The sequence below is a fragment of the Lacerta agilis genome, chromosome 6, assembly GCF_009819535.1.
Source record: "Lacerta agilis isolate rLacAgi1 chromosome 6, rLacAgi1.pri, whole genome shotgun sequence".
Lineage (NCBI taxonomy): Eukaryota > Metazoa > Chordata > Lepidosauria > Squamata > Lacertidae > Lacerta > Lacerta agilis.
Window position 1 is genome coordinate 24556771 of NC_046317.1, and position 18024 is coordinate 24574794.

Genomic DNA, 18024 nt, shown 5'->3' on the forward strand with positions numbered 1-18024 from the left:
CCAAACAACACCCGGCATGGAGATCAGAGATTGCATTTCCCAACATTTCATAGAATATCATTCTATGTGTTGGAAGGGGCCACAAGAGTCATCTAGTCCAATGCCCTGCAATTCAGAAATCTTTCACTCAACATGGGTCTTTAACCCATGGCCCTGAGATTAAGAGTCTCATGCTCTACCAACTGAGTTATTCCAAGGTTATTTGATTTATTACTGAAATGCAGGCGCAGGAGGTTGCCAACATGACCCAAGCTATGGTGCTGGGCAAATGAGCATTTAACCCTTGGTGCTCATCATAACCACTCACAGGCTGCTATTTGCCTGTGAGTGGTTATGACACCCCAGGCTGCTATTTGCACTGCAGGTCTGGCGGGAGGAGGAAATAAATGTAAGGTAGCTAAGGGACAAACGAGAAGTGTCAAACAGTTTGGTCTTGCATGGCTGGCTTTCTTTCCAAAACCAACAGCCAGCATGGTTAGTGAAGGGGAGCTTTAACCCTTTGCCGCCATCACAGTCCCAACTGAAGGAACCTGCACCCCACAGCAGCTATTTACAATACAAGGAAAGCTCATGTGCTTCTAGGTACTTATGTAATTTGCCTGCCTGAGCAATTTGGTGGTGCCATCGTAAGAGAAGCGGATAAGATACAACTTAAGCGGCCCAGTTTATCCATAGAACACTATTCCACAGTAAACATATCAGATTAATGCGCCCTAATTCCTCCAAACACCTGAACACATTGTGCAGAGTTGGGGCTAAATGAGGCTTGGTAATTAACTGAATGAATGCAGTCAACAGGCATTTTGCACTGTAAGTAGCAGCCATGGGGTGGGTGGGTGGGAGCAGCAGCAGGGTTCTGGAGTCGGCAGTTTCTTCCTCCTCCTGCAGTGGACCCACCAATGAATACATATATCAGGAGTTATTACTGTACTACCAAATAGATACCATATCAATTTCAGATAGGTCTGCAGTCAATCATATAATTCTTGACTTCCTCCATTTCCCTGCTGAACTCTACAATAATAATAAACTCCAAAATTTATGAGCTCACCCACCCAGCGTATTTTCAAAACTTTTTAAGAGCGAAAACAGACAAGGCAGACATTCCAAGATTGATGGGAGCAGCCTGAACATGTATTTTTTTCTGCCCTGGAAAAAGAACACCTCAGAATGCAGCAAGTCCCCTCCACTTACCCGTGGGGAGGAGTTGCGGTGGACAGCTTCTACGAGCCATGGGTGAGATCTGAGTGCAGGGTGGGGACCATAGGTGGACAAACTACCCCGGAAGGAACATGACATGTCCCCCCACCAGAGGTACTACCTCTCCCCTAACACCCCAGACACCCAAACCTCATGAGGGAATGCGGTATCCTGCTATCAGGTGCCACACTGAAACACACACTTAAAACTTCTGAAAAGGCTTGATTCCAACACTTTTCAGGAAGGTGATTTCATAGTGAGCACCTGAAGCTATGTGCAGGTAAAAACTTTACATCTCCGTGCACAGCTTGCCTGTCAGTATCGATTTGGGATGTTCATCTGCCCTGCATAAATTGTGCTCTGAACATCTGGAAATAGCTCGGAGGGAGACAGAACCTTCCAGTTCCCAAGGAATGAAAATGTCAGGATGCAAACCTTGAATAATGGAATTGTGGCTACTGCGGCCATATTTATGCCCATTCCATGAGCACCGACTTGTATACAGCATAGCGCAGGTGCTTTGTGAGCATGAACATGGGAGAGCAATAAGGTTCATTTGCTTGTTTTGCAAATGGGCTGCCTCTGTTGGTTGCTGCGTGGTCTATCTATACTGCCAAATTGTCAGTGTCTTTTAAAGTGCTGATTCATGAGGCTCCTGGATGGGATAAAGTACAGCACGCGTACCAATATCCAATATTAATAAGCTAAATGTCATTCATTATTAAAACTGTGTACGGATCAGATAGTCAAGTGAATATGCAGTTAGGGCAGAGGTCAGCAACCTTTTTCAGCCATGGGCCGGTCCACCGTCCCTCAGACCATGTGGTGGGCTGGACTATATTTTGGAGGGGAAACCAAACGAATTCCTACGCCCCACAAATAACCCAGAGATGCATTTTAAATAAAAGCACAAATTCTTTTAAATCAGAACCAGTGAAGGCTGTGAAGGTCCTGTGTGAGTGCCTGGAGGCGGTTGAAGGATGGATGGCGGCTAACAGATTGAGGTTGAATCCTGACAAGACAGAAGTACTGTTCTTGGGAGACAGGAGGCGGGCAGGTGTGGAGGACTCCCTGGTCCTGAACTGGGTAACTGTGCCCCTGAAGGAGCAGGTGCGCAGCCTGGGAGTCATTCTGGACTCACAGCTGTCCATGGAGGTGCAGGTTAATTCTGTGTCCAGGGCAGCTGTCTACCAGCTCCATCTGGTACGCAGGCTGAGACCCTACCTGCCCACGGACTGTCTCGCCAGAGTGGTGCATGCTCTAGTTATCTCTCGCTTGGATTACTGCAATGCGCTCTGTGGGGCTACCTTTGAAGGTGACCCGGAAACTACAACTAATCCAGAATGCGGCAGCTAGACTGGTGACTGGGAGCGGCCGCCGAGACCACATAACACCGGTCTTGACTCCTAGTACGTTTCCGAGCACAATTCAAAGTGTTGGTGCTGACCTTTAAAGCCCTAAACGGCCTCGGTTCAGTATACCTGAAGGAGCGCCTCCACCCCCATCGTTCTGCCCGGACACTGAGGTCCAGTGCCGAGGGCCTTCTGGTGGTTCCCTCACTGCAAGAAGCCAAGTTACAGGGAACCAGGCAGAGGGCCTTCTTGGCAGTGGCACCTGCCCTGTGGAACGCCCTCCCACCAGATGTCAAAGAGATAAACAACTACCAGACTTTTAGGAGACATCTGAAAGCAGCCCTGTTTAGGGAAGCTTTTAATGTTTAATAGATTATTGTATTTTAACATTCTGTTGGAAGCCGCCCAGAGTGGCTGGGGAATAAATAATAAATGATTTATTATTATTATTATTATTATTATTACTACTACTACTACTACTACTACTACTACTATTACTCATGTAAAACCACCAGGCAGGCCCCACCAATAACCAAGATATGCCTTTTAAATAAAAGGACACATAGGTTTTTATTGCAGAAACCTACGCAATATGAAATCGGGCTGTTCATCAGTCCAGGCACAGCCTAAATCCTCAAGACCCCATCTAATCTTCAGGGATTAGGGCTAGACAATTCTCCTGGGGTTGATAAAGCACGTTAACAACAAGAACAAGCTAGTAACGTAGTAACAAGGAAGAGGGTTGTTTTGCAGCTGCCAGGGTGAGCAATGACTAAGGATTCTGAAACTGCGAGAAATTCCTCTTGCAACCCACCACAGAGAGAGAAGGGAAAATGACCAAACAGCAGATGTGATCAAGGAGAGGGGGGGTGGGTGCCTCCCTTTCGCTATGAGGTACCCGGGTGCTGTTGCAGCATTACAATCTAGCAATTAAAAAGAAATAAAAGAAGTAAGGCAGAGGTGCATGCAATTATAAAAGCAAGTAAGGCAATTCCAAGGAAAAGCAGCACAGTGCGGATTGACTGAAACAAAAGAGACATCTCTTTCTCTCTCTCTCTCTCTCTCTCTCTCTCACACACACACACACACACACACACACACAACCCACCTGTCCAAGGCCTGAGTCAAGCAGTGAGTCTTCACCATAGTATGGAACATGTATAATGAAGAAGACAGAAGCATTTCTGCTGGGAGGAAGGTTCACAATTTAGGGGCTACCACAGAGAACGCCCTGTCCGGGTGGCCCACACATCTTAGAGTGGCAGCATTACCAAGGAAGCCCTTGTGAAAAGCAATTTTATTATTAATGATCCATTTTAAACACCTAAACTTTCCAAGCACTGTACATGAAAAATAATGTAAAGAAATAAGACAGTCTATATCAGGGTGGTTCAATGCGTGGTCCAAGGGCTACATGTGGCCCTAAAGGCCCGTTTTTGGTGGCCCTCGGCAACATTTGATGCCCCCCCTTGCTCTCAGGCTGCCTTCTCAAAGCTGGGTAAGCTTTGGGAAGGAGGCGTGAGGGCTCTGACAGGGTCCCAGAGTCGTCCTACCTCCTCCCTAAAGCCTAGTTAGCACTTTCCCAGCTTTGGAAGGAAGTGGGAGGGCTCCAGGACCCGGCCAGAGCCTCATGGCTCCTTTCCAAAGCCCAGCACCTTACTTAGCAGGCTATGGGAAGGCAGTGTGAGAGCAAGGGAGGTGCCAGATTTGGGGTTCACTCCCCCCTCCCCATGTGTGCAGCCTGCAGGTTCCGTGTCAAAGTACTCTTGCGGTCCACTTGGTATGAAAAGTTGGACAGTCTGATCTATATACATGCTCAGAATCTAACAGGCACAAGACTAGATAAGCGAAGAGGGAAAGGAGCAAATTCAGGGACCAGTTCTTGAAATTACAGCAAGTCACATAATTGTTATGGTAACGACTACCTTAAGTTGCTGCGAAAGAGGCAATTCTGGGAACTCAGGGGATCTTGGGAGAAAAGGATCCTGTCGGGGTTTGGGTGCTGGAGCTCCTCGTGCACGGCCTTGGATTGGTTATGCACGAGGTACCAGTTGCGGGGAAAGCGGCCAGCGTTCCGCGTGCTTTTGAGCACGGTCGCCGGCCAAGTCTCACAGTCTGAAGGATGTTGAGTAAGCCAATTGACGACTCCGATGATGTGTGAGTTCCTAATTGCCTTCTTTAATGAAAAGTTGCCTCGTGAAATAAAATATATACCCTGACTCTGAATAGGCGGACCAGCTTAAAGAAATTAAAAATTTTACTTTACTCCCCCCTTTAACCCCAAAAGAAGACAGACACCGGTTGTATCTTTAGTGGCTTCGGCAGAACCCGCATAGGCTCGTCCCCTAAGCTAAGTTCTCCTAAGCTTAAAGTCCCTGCGCGCCCAATCTTCCGCGAGGCTAACTAAATAAACTAAAACCGAAATATCTTCCGCGATCTAACTCTAACTAAAGAAAAACCCATCCAACCCGTCCAGCCCGCTCCTAATCCCTTAAACTAAACTTGACTTCAACTAAAACCCAAACTGAACGTAAACGTGAACGAACCCTCCTAAGCGGGGGTGCCTCTGCCTTTTATTAGGGAACAAACGTGACATCATCATTAATGCCTTAACCAATAAAATCACTGTTGCTGCCCTCCAAAAAGGCGGGAAGCAAGTTTAACGCTCATTAACAACTTTGAACATGACCGGAACTATAAAATAAAGGCGGATTAATCTCATAAGTGAACCATACTATTCATTCATGCTTTCACTTTCGCTTTTGCGCGCAGTTATACCAAAAATAGACCTCGAAAAACTCATAAAATAACCAAATAAATATGAATCCATGGCGGATCCGTGAAACGTATTCCGACAGGATCCGATCAGGTATTCCTTGTCATGTTTTAATCTAGCTAAATTACAGATAGTCCAGCCATTCACCCTGCTAAAGGAAGGGAGGGGGGACCAAGTAGGAAATAAAGCAGCTAACTGCTACCAACATAGATCATGGCTATGATGATTAAATATGAAGTTTTAAAAAATGGTAGCAATGTCCCCACAGGCCAGCCTTCCCCAACCTAATGCCAGCCAGATGTTTTGGATGACAAGTCCTATCTTCCGCAGTTGGCATGGCCAACAGCAAGAGATGGTGAGAGTTGAAGTCGAAAAAATCTGAAGCCATCAGATTGAACAAAGCTGCAATATACCATGGTTACACTACAACAATGGTTACACTACAATTTTCAGAGTGAGTTTCAGACACCATAATATGCATACAACCAATTCCATAAGGTGGAGGTTTGGGCATTTCACAGGGTCCGCTGCCCTAACAGACTATCATTTCAAATTCATAGGGTCGTAGAGAATTGTGTTTGCAGGTTCTGATTTTTCCAGGTGAAGTGGCTTCATTGACGGCGCCACCCCCAAGAGCCCCCAAATCCTGGAGCCAGGACTGTTTGTGCCTTATATTTCCATCCCACAATTTCACCCTTATTGGTATTTTTAAAATCATGCTTGCTGTTGTTCTTCGCTTGCTCCAGAAGTCCTCTTTCCTTCTCTTTTTGACCATTTGGGAAAGTAATGACAAAGAAGCAAACAAAAAAAAAACCTGCTTTCATAACCGTTTTAAGTTTCATAACTATGGAACAGAGCTCCCACAGTACAAGCACTCCATCCATAAAAATTATATGCACAATTTCTCCACAAGCCAACAAATAAGATTCAATTTTGGCAGCGCTGGTAAAGTGATAGCCATTCCGCTTGCGACAGCCAAATTCAATGGACAGCTTTGGCTGGGTAAAGTATTGCACCGTGTTAACCTATTGGATGCTGTTTTCTACTGCAACACTACTTCAACTTGTGCAGAAAATTCAGCTTGTGGAACAACGCTGGCTCCCCCACTTCCCGAGCAAAGACAACATTTGATCTCACCCAATGTATGTATTCTAGGCAGAGCCGTCTCATCCATAGAAGCCGGTGGCGCGGTGCGCCAGGGCGCTGGGCGCCCCAGGGGCGCCCCCGCGAGCCCGCCGGCATACCGGGCTCCTCCTCCCCAACCCGCCCCCGCCCCCACGGGCAGGCGGGCACTCGCGCGCCGGCGGGCGGGCTGTAAGCCGCCCGCCCTCGCCTCCCAGAGCCCCAGCTGGAGCGCTGGAGCGGCGCGGGGCTTTGCGCGACCTTCCAGCACTCCAGCTGGGGCTCTGGGAGGCGAGGGCGGCCGGCTCGCGCTCCCGCGCGCAGCCGGCCGCCCGCCCAATGCAGCGCGAGCTGCCCAGCAGCGCCGCACCGTCCAGCTGCGCACGGAGCGCGAGCTGCGCGGGAGCGCGAGCCGGCCGCCCTCGCCTCCCATCCCGGAAGCGCTGGAAGGGCGCGCAGAGCCCCGCGCCGCTCCAGCGCCACGCCCCTCATCCCCCGCTCGCCCACCCCCCTCCCAAGGGGCGGCAAGCGCGGGAGGGAGGCGGCGGAGAGGCGGCATGGCGGGGGCGCCGGAGGGATAGCCGCGCCAGGGCGGCAGATCCCCTTAAGACGGCTCTGATTCTAGGTTACACGTGTGTTGCAATGAGGGGGGGGCACTGTAGAAACGCCACAGAAGTGTTGCGTCAGCCATTTTCCCCAGACTTTCTGCTGCCCACAAACTTCTCATCTTTTTTTTTTTTTTGCAGGCCTTGACAAACAGCCTTCAAAAGATCCTAAAAATGATCTCACACTTAAAGGTGGACAAATGGCACTACGGAATAGTTAAGACATCCACCAGCCGCACGCACCTCAACATTAATTATCGTCACCAGTGATGTGGAGCAAGAAGCATTCCATCTGCTGCTTTGTTTTTTCTGTCAAATGCCAGCCAAATGGGCAGTCTGAAAGTGTCATTATTTCCCCCCCACAACTATTCCTAGAAAGATGCATGCATAAACATAAACACACTGCTGTTTTGTGCATGCAAAAAATTGTGCTTTAATTTTCAGTGCCTTCATATTTATTTTTTTAAATCAATTTTAAACAATGTAAGGAAGTGTATGAAGGGACGCGGGTGGTGCTGTGGTCTAAACCACAGAGCCTAGGGCTTGCCAATCGGAAGGTCGACAGTTCGAATCCCCATGACGGGGTGAGCTCCTGTTGCTCAGTCCCTGCTCCTGCCAACCTAGCAGTTCGAAAGCATGTCAAAGTGTGAGTAGATAAATAGGTACCACTCCGGCAGGAAGGTAAATGGCGTTTCCGTGCGCTGCTCTGGTTTGCCAGAAGTGGCTTAGTCATGCTGGTCACATGACCCGGAAGCTGTACACCAGCTCCCTCGGCCAATAAAGTGAGATGAGCGCCGCAACCCCAGAGTCATCCGCAACTGGACCTAACAGTCAGGTCTCCCTTTACTTTTACCTTTAAGGAAGTGTATGCTCTTGAGCTGTCATATTCCAAAATGCTTAATAAGTATTCCAACATAATTTCCAAGTAAATCTTCAAATATATATAATTTAAACTACATAAACAGCACTTGAACTACCCCTCCAAAGCCAAGTATTTAAAATACTATTGGGGAATACAAGTCAAATAGCATACTAAATTAGGCCCCAATCAATTTAGGGCATTTAAAAAAACAAAACCCCTCAATATTTCCAAGAAAATCCTCATCAGACACATTGAACGCACATGCTAGTAACTCCTAGCAAATAAGTATATTTCTAAACCTTACATGCCTTGCCAAAAGTCGAATTAGATCCAAGAGGCACATCTTATCCTGCCAGAAATTCATACTGAAATCCTCAACTTTCTTCTAGCCGGTAGAACACTAAGCAGGGATAATAGAGCTCTTTTATCTCCCAAAAAGATGGGAAAGAATAAAGAACTTGCATAGCTTGGCCTGAGACTTCAGCTTGGCGTGAGACTACTTATTCACCATAAACCAGCTATATTGTGGGCAGGCTACTGGACAGGAACCAAGCCTTTTGACGTGCCCATTTTTGCAATGTGGAACAACATATTGTTTCCCAGGGCATAAATGATTGATGGAATGAACCATGCAGTAATGGAGCAACTCTTAATGAAAGGGCAAAAGGCTTTCTGCCCTTAACCACCTTGCATTCCCACTTCCATAGCTCTGCGTTGCCTCCTGTTCTCTTGCAGCAGAGTTACTGAACCAGGGAGAAATGAACCCGCCTCCTTCCTTCCTTCCTTCCTTCCTGCCAGTCAATCATTATTATTTCTTTCATATCGGCTGCAAAATTAGTTACCCCTTTTTGCTCTCTGCTGCAGATTCCATTCTCTGCATTTATGGATGTCCCTGAGGCAAGTCACTATTGGCAGGAGGAGGAGGAGGAGGAGGGAGAGAGAGAGAGAACAAAGGACTTTCACAAAGGAATTTAATCTGAGTATATTAGCCTTCCCAGCTTCAGCGGACTTGCTAAACTGCTGGATGCATTCCAATTGCCCTGCACAAGGCCAGCATGAGCTGGAAGCATCAGATCTGGTAACAAGGTGCATCATATCCTAGTGAAGTGGCAAAGGCTCTGAGCATTTCTCACAAACCAGCATCATCTGCTTTGGATCCCTTTGGCCCATTAGATATAATGCACCATTCTGAGGCATCTGCATCATTTCTTACTCTTGTGGGGCCAACTCTGCATTTCCCCTTCCAATAAGCGTGCCAAAGAACACTTCCTTTACACCTGCCTATTAAACTATGGGGTGGAGGATTCCAAATCCAATTGGGACATTCAACTTTCTGAAACAAAGCGAGATGGGGAATTGCATTCAATTTTTATCTGGTGCAGTAATCTGGAGTATAAGGCTGCTGTTTAACATAGAGCATTTATTTTGTTATAACTGCTCTTATCTTGCAAATAAAGCTGATTGCGGTCATAAAGTACGGTCGGGCTATTTGAATCCCCCTCCCCCTTTAATTTGCAAGAATGGCAAAGGGTAAGGTAATGCCGAGACTGGAAACATGTGTACTTGGTGCTGGCTGCGTCCTTATGCTGTGGAAGAGAAGGGGCACTCTGCACGTTGCCAGAGACACTCTTCTCTTTATTATTTCGCATGCTCCATGCGTAAGCTCGGCCTCTTAGATGAAATTAGTCGTGACAATCTAGAAGTCTCACGCAGCCCTAGCAGCAGCCGGAAGTTCAGCTGAGGACAAGAGAGGCTGCATCATTTTTTGCAGACAGAGACCTCGCGCGGCACAGAGGCAAAGACTGAACGCCAAAAGCATGAGGTCCCCCGCCTGACTAGGCACTGAAAGCGCAGCAATATGACAGTCTGTTCAGAAGTGACACCTCAGTAGGTTCAACAAGACTTTACACAGGAGCCAATTCCCAGGGACCTCCGAGATCTCTTCGCCCCCTCCCCGCAAAAATAAAGTATTTGAGGGAGCCGGGGCACCCCACAGTTGATGGGCATTGCCATTCGAATGAGGTGCGTGCGATCGATATGTGGGATGGGGTTGCCCCATTCAACTTGGCAGCCCTGGAACTTTATATCTAAGGCTGCGGTCTTTCGCACACTTACTTATCTGCGCCAGCACAGCCAGCAAGTACCGAGGATAAGGCTGCAAGTAACCAAGTTGGGCAACCTTTCTTTTCCGGCCTCGGCCCTCCAAAGACTACCTTTGGGGATACCAGCTGCCTTGCAAGGGCTGTTGCAAAGGGGCGCGCAAAACCCTCGGCACCGCCGGCGGTGAGGTTTCGCCGGGGATTCCCCCCGGGCGCCGGGCGCCAAGGCGCGCCGGGGAATGTCCAGACGCGACGCGCTTTTACGCACCTCAAAAGTGGGTCACTCCGGCGGCGGAGCCATGAGGAGAGGGGGAGAAGCAGAGGCGGCGAAGCGGAGCCCCAGGAAGCCGAAATGCCGCGGCGACCCCCGACTCGGGCTGCAAACCCCACCTCCACCCCACGCAATTCCAGGAGCGCGTCTTCGGCCTTGGCGAGAAGAAGAAGAAAAAGAGGAAGACGCGCGTCCGCCCTTTCGCCGGTCTCTCTGCCCCCTTGCAAGCGCCTTCAGCGCATTGGCCGCAGCCAATAGCACCGGCGGCGAAGCCCATGTGATTCCGGGAGACGCCTTTCCTCTCTTCCCCCACCCCCACTATCCCGGCGCGCGCCCGGGTTCAGGTTCAGGTGCAGGCGCGGCGCGGCGCGCGTCAGGGCTGCCGGCAAGGGGAGCTCGCCACGCGTCTGCCGGCTGGCTGGCCCGATCCGGTCGCCGCGCCTGCACCTGAACGCTCCAATCAGTGATAAAAACAGAGATATGAAAGCTAGGAGCTAAATGGCACTTTAAGCATAGGTTATGTAGGGTTGCCATATTTCAAAAAGTAAAAACCAGGACACCCCGAAAGTTGCTGAGTTTTTTTAAAGGACGACCCCAAAATTGAGCTTTTCTGTAGGGAAACCCCAAAACTGTTGAGCTTTTTCTTTAAGGAGACCCCAAAATTGTTGAGCTTTTCTTTAGGGAAACCCTGAAATTGTTGGGCTTTTCTTTACAAGAACGCCAAAATAAGTGATTTTTTTAGTTGACTTGCCTAAGATCCAGGACAAAATGCCACTTTTCAGAAACCCCACCACCACCATGTCCATTGTGCCTTTGAAATCACGGTAATGTCCAGAAAAATCTGGACATAATGGCAGCCCTAAGGTCATGGGCGCAACCACAGAATGTCTAGGCACGCTTTTTTTATAAAAAGAATACAGTGCTGAAAATTAATGAACGGCGGATAAAATATTACGTTCGTTTTCCGCAGGGTCTGGTCCTTCCCCTGCCCACCCCGCTAACATTCTTAAGAGGGTCTCTTCAGGAAGCAGCTGGAAGTGGGGAGGCAGAAAAAGGTCCTCCTTTCCTTCCACGCTGCAGTTTTAATCCGAAATCTTAGGCGCAGTACAGCTCCTGGAGCTCAGAAATGGCTCACGCTAATGAAATTCCCTGTTGCAATAATGTGCCTAGAACAATGGGAGTTTCGAACGCTGGCCCCCATCGGTTCGGCTGCAGGAACAGGTGCACGTGTGGAGCAGGGTGAGCCTCAGGAATGGCATTTGGCCACGACCAAGAAGATTTGCTGCCAGTCTGCCTGCTTGGCCATTGAATTGCTCCTCTTCCTCCTCCTTCCCCCCCCCCCCCCGAGCTGCTTAGGATAGCGAATAGTGGCATTCACTCCCTGGGCCAGCATTGTCTGTTAGCTTGCTACACCAAAAGTTCTGCGGCGGCCTTAAAAGGCCCGCAGACGCTTCTGTGGTCTACAGCGGGGCAGTTCCTCGGATACTGCCCTGTCGTAGAGTTGGAAGGGACCACTAAGCTCGTCTAGTCCAACCCCCTGCAATGCAGGAATCTATTTGCCCAGCGGGAGGCTTGAACCTGTAGTGCTGAAATTAAGGGTCTCTGCTCTGCCAGCTGACCTACCCACAAAGGCACCGTCTCTATACAGTATAGAGACCGTTATTGCTAAACTGTTAGCAGGAGTGCCAGCTTGGCCCGCAACCCTGGGTGCCCGGGACTGTATGGTCCTAGCACCGAAATTTGTGGATGCCCAGCACCTTCATGGGGAATTTTGTGGGTGCTCGGCACCCAGGGCCCCAGGGAGTTGGCACCTATAAAACTGTTAAGCTAACTGTTGAGAGAGGGAAATAGGCTGGGTGTGCCCTGGAGTTTATGCATTGGAGTAAATGCACTGGATTGTGCTATTAGTCACTTGGCTGTAATTCTCATACTCCTAAGGCTGTAATATTGCACGCACTTACCTGTGAGTAAGCTCCATTAAACTCAAGGGGACTTGCTTCTGAATATAGGATTGCACTGTCTGACTGCAGTTCTATACACGCTTACCTAGGAATAATCCGCACTGAGCACAGAAAACCGTATTTCCAAATAAGGATACATAGGCCGCCCAGAGTGGCTGGGGAGACCCGGCCAGATGGGCGGGGTATAAATAATAAATTATTATTATTATTATTATTATTATTATTATTAGGCTTGTACTTAAAGGCTGCCACAGTTGAATTAATACCACGGAGCAGGCTGGGACTTACTTCTGAGTAAGTGTGCATTGGTTTGCACTCCTAGTCACTTACTTGGAAGTAAGACCATTTAACTCAGTAGGAGTTATTTTTGAGGATGCATGCATAGGGCTGGGCTGCAGAACACAAAGAATTATTGACTTGAAACTGTCTATTTAAAATTTCCAAGGAGCAACATCAGCTTCTGAAATCTAAAGAAAATTATACCAATTGTCTCAAATATCCATCTGTGGTTGTATTTTTAACTCGGCTTTTCTTTATGGCAATTAGCTGCGGGTTATTTTAAGCCTTTTAAAAATGCTTGGCCAGTCCAATCCAACTCAATTATTTTTCTCACTCAGCTGCTTCTCATTTATATTATTTCTGGCCAGCTGTGAAAAGGCCTCACTTGTTGCTTCCACTGTGTTTATTTGTTGTGTTTGGTTTTATTGACTGTGACAGTGGGGTGGACCTAACATGCTGAGTGTCGTTTCTGCTGCTTGGCCTCCATACTGGGGAGGAAAAGTGGGTTAGCACTGAGAGACATAACAAACAATAATATATTTTTAAAACTGGCTGGAAAATCTTGTGCTGGCAGTTAGCAGGATGAAACCATTAAAGGTGAAAGAAAAATTATCAACTGAGATTTGACCAAACAAAATGGAGACAGATAGTTATTGAGGACCAAAGTTTTAAAGATGAATCTAGAATCAAGTGGCCTTTTCGCACATCGCAGTCAACCATAGTTAATGGTTTACCATGAACACCAATCTGGGTTGTTTTGGTCGCAGTGAACCACAAGCTGTAGTCCATGGGTAGGCAAACTAAGGCCTGGGGGCTGGATCCGGCCCAATTGCCTTCTGGGATGGTCCGGAAATCGCTGCGTGGATCGGCGTGGGGATTCTGATCGTTTGGGCTGCGCCATTTCCCCCTGTGGTGGTGCATCCTCCCTCCCTCCTCCTGGTTTCTCCCCGCCCTGCCTAGAGGAGGAAGGGGGCTGGGCTTTGTTGAGCCATGGTTGGCTGAGCGCCATTTTAAGCAGCCCCTCTCCGGAGCCAGCCCTTTCGCGCCACTCATCGTCCCTCCCCTGCTGCCGCAGCCGCCAACCCCTGCCACTCACAAGGCACAGGTAAGCAGCCACTGGGGCTCATCCGGTGCTGTGGAGAAGGGAGGGGAGAGTCATGGGGGGATTTCCCCCCAAAAAACATAGTCCGTCCCCCCAAGGTCTGAGGGACAGTGGACCGGCCCCCTGCAGAAAAAGTTTGCTGACCCCTGCTGTAGTCAGTTACTGGTAATTGTTTAGTAGACTGAAATGAACTACAACCCCCAGTTCGGACATAATGCTAAGCCAGGAATCCTGGTTTATTTCCCTGGTTTATTTGCTTTCCTGGGGTGGATGCCATTAAATTCAGCGGAGCTTAGTTTTGAGTAGGCATGTATAGGATCGTAAGTCTCTACCTACCAACTCTACTACAATTGACTTGTGTCATATGTTTGTAACGCAGTCACACAGAACAAGGGGCAACTTTTGTGAAGAGATGACTTTGGGGAAATACACAACTCCATTTCCATGAAGACAACTCTTGCCTGAGGAAGATGCAAAGTGAAGCAAACTGCTCTATAGCAACATTCTTCAGGAGAAAGTTGAGGGAAGAAACATGCAGTGTGTAAGCTACAGGCAAACACCGCTAAAAGAGAAATGGCACTAAATGGATTTTAACCTTTGGAGATACCTGTTAATTAACAACCGTGGCTATGAGATAGAAAAGGTTCAAAGTTCCAAATTAACTCTGTACAAAGCAGAAAGACACAGGAATCTTAAGTTACAAAGGATCAAAGATTAATTTGCAGCTCAAAAGCACAGAATGTCTTGTTCTAATTGCATAAATAACAGTGAAAATATGAGTGCACATATGAATGAAAATAAAAAAATCAGTATTATTCATGGTTTGGTTCGGGTTTGATCCTCTTAATAAGTGAGGGAGACCAAAAAAAGGGTGGGGTATGAAGTTGTATTCATTTTACCAGGTTGAGCTTTGTATGGTGAGTAAATGGAATCACAACTACACTTTCGAGCCAGCCTGGACTCTGGGTTTCAGTCACGGAAGAACTCGGCACCCAAATCTGCTGTCTGTGGAGACCAGGAAAAGCCAGCATGACCTAGAGGGGACCTCTTGATATCCACCATAGGTGATGATTCACTCTGGGACGATGTTGAATTCTGGGCTCCAGACGTGAACACATCCAATAAAATACACCCCACTCAAAGCTGCTACTAGCCAGCTCTGAATTTCAGAGATTCTATTCACGGGGAGGTCCTCCTCTCTCAAAGGATCATCACTAAAAATAGCATTGTCCGGTCCTCCCTGCCCGCTTGCAATTGCCAGAGAGGTTTTGGTCTCTTCACGGAAAACAGGCCGTATGCCCCTTCCTTATACTGACTCTTCTCTGAAACGCATTTCTCTTTCCCCTTTCTTTTTTACTTTTGCCATACCAGGAAAACACTACCAAACTTCTCTGCGTCCCTTACCATTCTACTATGAGCCAGCCCTGCCTGTTCTTCCACTCTTGATCCAAATTTACCGTATTTTTTTTTCATGTATAAGACGCCCCAATGTATAAGACGCCTCCTGTTTTGGGGGACTCCAAATTAAGAAAACACCCCTCAGCACTACCTGTGTGTAAGACGAGCCCCAATTCTAAACCTAATTTTTTGGTTTGTTTTTTTTTAAAACAACAACAACAACAACCACCCCAGCCTATGGTAATTGTCCTCTCTTGCCATTTCCTTCCGAAACTTTGCACAAGCTTCTTCAAAACAGCCCACCGGTTTCCCCCTCTTCAGTCTATTTTTGTTCCATCTTTCTCCCCTTATTTCTGTTAAGAAAGCCACATAGCTCACAGGGTGGGCTGCTTTGAGATTTCCAGAGCTGAACTCTCTGCCTATTTTTATTTAATAAAATTTTTAAAATGTCCATCTGTACCCTTCTTTCCCCCAAAGTCTGCTACACACACACACATCTGTACTTTATTTGTGGCGTGTCTTCCTCAAAATTTGGACAGAGAGGGAGGTAGAGATGAGGATGATAAGAGGACAAATGTGGTCAGTTTCACTGGTGGCATTGTCCCCACTGGAACCACACTGAGGACTGCAGAATTACCAGTAGATAAACTCACGAGGAAACGGGGACTAGTCATGATAGCTTGAAGGAACTTTCATGTTTCCAGTGGCAGAATTCCTCTAAATACTGAAGGCAAACCACAAAGGAGATTTGTTGTCTTTCCGCCCCGCTGCTAAGCTTCCCGGAAACATCTGACTGGCCATTGTTGAAACCAGAATACTAAACTAGATCAACATTTTGGTGCAATTGAGAAAAGGCCATTGCTTTGTTTTTAATTCAACTCCAGTTTATGGTTTATTCAGCAGCGCTAACAATGCTGTGCTTAAAATTGCCTCTTGAATGATTCTCCCTGGCAGAATTAGTCCTGTATCTGGTTACATGAGCTCAGACTTCCAAGTCCAAAACAACCTATTCTCAGAACGGTTCTCAAGATCTGCTTGGAAATATCAGGCACAGAATGTACTTATGCGCTGCATTTTTTGAACTGTTGCGAAACCCTTGCCAATGGAAGGCCTGCGCAAGGGCTTCTGCTTGCGTAATGGGGCTTTCCCCCTCTCCTCCCCCCTCCCACCGCATGGCCCCCCCAAATTGGCTTGGGGTTGGGAGAACCCCCAGAACAGTGGGGGAGGGGCAATTGTCAACAAGATGATACATTTGCACAGACAAAATGTTCAACATAGCGTGACACTGAATTCCACCCTTGGTTTTACGCTCTGTCGTTGGTCCTTGTCCTGGCAGGCCTAATTAATTTGCCTGCAATAAATGATATGCTGCTACATCTAATCAAATTTACAGGATTAGAGCAGTTCACAACAATTGGTAGAATTCCTGGTGTCCCCAAGCCTATGACTCCACAAGGAATGTAAAAAGAAGTTTTTGGGTTGTTGTTGTTTTTGGCAAGCAATGCAAATGTTGATGAATCTCTTTTTATTTCTCCTTTTACCTCGTTCAGAAAGCTGCATGGGGAAGCCACCTATGAACTGATGTAACCCCACCAATAAGCACTATACAAGTTGGGTTTTCGTTTTGTACGTATTATTTCTTTTATTTAGAAAAAAAACAAAAACAAAAATGTATACTGTCCTGGAAGCAGTACTTCCGGTGTGGTTTGCAAAAGCAAGACGAAATACAAAAATCCACCGAAAGCAGAAGAACCCAGTGTGGTGTCCTCCATGTTACTGGACTGTGACTCCCATCGTCCCTGACCATTGGTTCTGCTGCTAAGGCAGATGGGTGTTGTAGTTACTTATCTCCTTGGCTTGGGGGCTGCATAACTCCATACCCTCCAATATTTCTCTGATGAAAATAGGGACGTCCTATGGAACAAATTAGAAATGTCTTCTGTAAATCCGGGGCTGTCTCTGGAAAACAGGGACACTTGTAGGGTCTGCATTGTATGACTTTTGGGAATTCAGTTACAGGTAGGTAGCATTGTTGGTCTGCCATAGTCGAAACAAAATAAAAAATAAAAACAAAATTCCTTCCAGTTCCACCTTAAAGACCAACTAAGTTTGTTCTTGGTATGAGCTTTCGTGTGCATGCACACTTCTTTGGTATCTGAAGAAGTGTGCATGCACATGAAAGCTCATACCACGAAAAACTTAGTTGGTCTTTAAGGTGCTACTGGAAGGAATTTATTTATTTTGGGAATTCAGTTTAAGTATTAAGGTATTCAGGGAATAAGGGAGGGTTGGTGGGCTTATATGCTAAACGTTGGATGATTTAGTTCAGAGGCCTTCAACATTTCTGGGTCCATGGCTCCCTTGACCAACTACACTCTCTTTTGCGGCACCCCTGGGGGCTCAGGAGCCCAGTTATGCCATCCCTTTCTTGCAGAGCTGAAAGCCTCTCACCCTTTTTCGAACACACTCTCTTGTGGAGCATTCCCTCAGCCTCCTCTCCTCTCCTCGTGAGTGTTCTGGGCTGCCACTGGTCTCTGAGCTGCCCCCCTGCCCCAAAGAGAGGTACCTTCTCACTCTGGCCCAGAGGGGCTGGAGAAGCAACCCCTGTCAGCCCCAGAGGCAGGGATGTACAAAGTGGAGGGTGGAGGGGGCGAGCCACCCTGGGTGCCACTCGGGGGGGGGTGACAAGATGGCCCCTGCCTCCCCCCAGCTGTAGAGCGGCCAAGGGCACACAGCCAGTGTTGTCCACGGCACCCCTGACCATCATTCAAGTCACCCCAGGGTGCCACTGGTTGAAAACCACTGGTTTAGTTCATAGTTCACAGCTACTTCTCAGGTGTGGGGTGGGGTGGGGTGGGGTGGAGGAATAAGTCGCTTCAATATCTTTCATCTTCAATCACCAGATTCCAGGGAAAATTCTGGTTCAGGCTGTTGCCTATTATATCAGCTGCCGTTTAGATCATTTCAGCAATTCATTCTGGTTTTGACTAGAGCACG

The 18024-nt window shown here is 47.7% G+C and overlaps 1 protein-coding gene across 1 annotated transcript in view; it reads right to left on the reverse strand.

The window, feature by feature from the left end:
* LRRC8D (leucine rich repeat containing 8 VRAC subunit D) overlaps positions 1-10402 on the reverse strand; it is a 74281-nt gene extending 63879 nt beyond the window's left edge. Inside the window, exon 1 of the mRNA XM_033151637.1 lies at positions 10285-10402. The gene's annotated coding sequence lies outside the window, so the exon portion shown is untranslated. The remainder of the gene's footprint in view (positions 1-10284) is intronic.
* Between the last annotated feature and the right edge of the window lie 7622 nt (positions 10403-18024).